This window comes from Colobus angolensis, unplaced genomic scaffold (genome assembly GCF_000951035.1).
Source record: "Colobus angolensis palliatus isolate OR3802 unplaced genomic scaffold, Cang.pa_1.0 Scaffold27, whole genome shotgun sequence".
Lineage (NCBI taxonomy): Eukaryota > Metazoa > Chordata > Mammalia > Primates > Cercopithecidae > Colobus > Colobus angolensis.
The window spans coordinates 1,141,832-1,145,220 of NW_012115932.1; positions in this window are offsets into that span (position 1 = coordinate 1,141,832).

The window sequence follows — 3,389 nt, forward strand, 5'->3', positions numbered from 1 at the left end:
ACTCCTTATACGAAGATTAATTCAAGATGGATTAGAGACTTAAATGTTAGACCTAATACCATAAAAACCCTAGAGGAAAATCTAGGTAGTACCATTCAGATCACAAGTATTAATAGTAGAATAAACCAAGGTGAGGAAATAATCTCAGAACTTGAAGACTGAGTCTCTAAAATTTTCAGACAAAATTTTTTTTTTAATTATAAAATGAACAAAACCTCTGAGAAGTAGGGGATTATGTAAAGAGGCCAAATCTATGATAATCACTGGCCTCCGTGAAAGGGAAGGGGAGAAAGCAAATAATTTGAAAACATATTTCAGGATATCGTCCATGAAAATATCTCCAACCTTGTTAGAGAGGCCAACAGTCAAATTCAGAAAATACTTCTGAAAGATTCTATACATGATAATCATCCCCAAGACATATAATCTGATTTTCCAAGGTTGCAATGAAAGAATGTTAAATGCAGCTAGAGAGAAAGGGCAGGTCACCAAATAGTAAGATACTTCAACACTCCATTGATAGTATTAGATAGATCATTGAAGCAGAAAATTAAGATATTCGAGATCTAACATCAACACTGGAGCAAATGAATCTGTTAGACCTTTACAGAACTCTCCACCTACGAAGGGAACCCTGTCAGGCTAACAGCAGACCTCTCAGCTAAAACCCTACATGCCAGGAGAGATTGGGGGCAGGGGCTTATATTCAACATTCTTAAAGAATAAAATCTTCAACCAAGAATTTTATATCCAGCCAAATTAAACTTCCTAAGTGAAGGAGAAATAAAATCCTTTTCAGATAACCAAATGTTGGGGGAATTCATTACCACCAGACCTGCCATATGAGAGATCTTGAAAGAAGCACTATCTATAGAAAGGAAAGACTTCTATCAGCTAATACAAAAACTGTAAAGCAAACACACAAAAGCCAACATCTTAAGCAACTAACAGCACAATGACAGAATCAAATCCATACATATCAATACTAAATCTTGGATGTAAATGGGCTAAATGCCCTCTTAAAAGGCACACAGTGGCAAGCTGGATAAAAAAGCAAGAGCCTATGGTATGCTGCCTTTAAGAGACATCTCACATGTAATGATACTCACAGGCTCAAAATAAATGAATGGAGGAAAATCTACCAAGCAAATGGAAACAAAAAAGCAAAGCTTGCAATCCTAACTACAGACAAAACAGATTTCAAATCAATAAAAATCAAAAAACTCAAAGAAGTTATGTAAAAATACATAATGGTAAAAGGTTCAATTTAATAAGACCTAACAATCCTAAATACATATGCACCCAACACAGGAGCATCCAGATTCATAAAGCAAGTTCTTAGATACCTACAAAGAGGCAGACTCCTACACAAAAATAGTAGGATACTTCAACACTCCATTGACAGTATTAGACAGATCATTGAGGCAGAAAATTAACAAGATTCAGGATCTAACCTCAACACTGGACCAAATGAATCTGTTAGACCTTTATAGAACTCTCCACCCCAAAACAACAGAATATACATTATTCTCATTATCAGATGGCACATACTCTAAAATCAACTACATAGCTGGATATAAAACAATCCTCAACAAGGGTAAAAGAGCCAAAATCATATGAAACACACTGTCAAACCACAGCACAATAAAAACAGAAGACAATGAAAATCGCTCAAAACCATGCAATTACATGGAAATTAAACAGCATGCTCCTGAATGACTTTTGGATAAATAATGAAATTAAAGCAGAAATCAAGAAGTTCTTTGAAAATAATAAGAACGAAGATAAAACATACCAGAATATCTGGGACACAGCTAAGGCAGTGTTAAGAGAGGAATTCATAGCACTAAATGCCCTCATCAAAAAGTTAGAAAGATCTCAAATTAACCTAACTTCACAACTGAAAGAATTAGAGAAGAATAAATCAGCTCCAAAGCTAACAGAAGATAATAAAAATCAAAGCTGAACTACAAATTGAGACATGAAAAACCACTCAAAAGATCAATTAATCCAGGAGTTGGTTTTTTTGAAAAAATTGATAGGTCACTAGCTAGAAGAATAAGGAAGAAAAGAGATGATCCAAATAAACACAATTAGAAATGACAAAGGGAATGTTACTACTGACCCCACAGAAATAAAAACAACAATCAGAAACAAGCCAGGCACAGTGGCTCATGCCTATAATCCCAGCACTTTGGGAGGCTGAGGCAGGTGGATCATTTGAAGTCAGGAGTTTGAGGCCAGCCTGGCCAACATGGTGAAACCCCATCTCTACTGAAAAATACAAAAATTAGCCAGGCATGGTGGTGCACATCTGTAATCCCAGCTACTCAGGAGGCTGAGACAGGAGAATTGCATGAACCTGGGAGGCAGAGATTGCAGTGAGCCGAGATTGTGCCACTGCACTCCAGCCTGGGCAAAAGAACGAGACTATCTATCTTCACAAAAGAAAAAGAAAAAAAAAAAAACCACACCATCAGAAATTACTACATACACCTCTATGCACACAAACTACAAAACCTAGACGAGATGGATAAATTTCTGGAAACATACACCCTACACCCTCCCACTTCTGAGGTAGGGAGAAATTGATTCCCTGAACAGACAAATAACAGGCTCCAAAATTGAATCAGTAATAAATAGCCTATCAATCAACTAGTAATAAAAACTCTACCAACCAGTTCTGGGCTTTCAAAGAAGCATGCAACTGGATGGATTCACAGCCAAATTTTACCAGATGTACAAAAAAAAAAAAAACCAAAGCTAGTACTATTCCTACAGAAATTATTCCAAAAATACTGACAATGAATGACTCCTCCCCAACTCATTCTATGAGGCCAGCATCATCTTGATACCTGGCAGAGACAACAAAAAAACAAAACTTCAGGCCAATATCCTTGATGAACATTGATGCAAAAATCCTCAACAAAATACTTGCAAACCGAATACAGCAGCATATCAAAAAGCTAATCCACCATGACAAAGCAGGCTTCATCCCTGGGATGCAAGGTTGGTTCAACATAGACAAATAAATAAATGTGATTTATCACATAAACAGAACTAAAGACAAAAACCACATGATTATCTCAACAGACACAGAAAAGGCTTCTGATAAAATTCAACACTCCTTCATGTTAAAATCTGTCAAACTAGGTATTGAAGGAACATACCTCAAAATAATAAGAGCCATCTATGACAAACTTACAGCCAACATTATATTGAATGGGCAAAAGCTGGAAGCATTCCCCTTGAAAACTGGCACAAGACAAGAATGCTCTCTCTACTTAACATAATATTGGAAGTCCTAGCCAGAACAATTAGGCAAGAGAAAGAAAGGGCATTGAAATAGGAAGAGAGAAAGTCCAAATATCTGTTTGCAGATAACATGA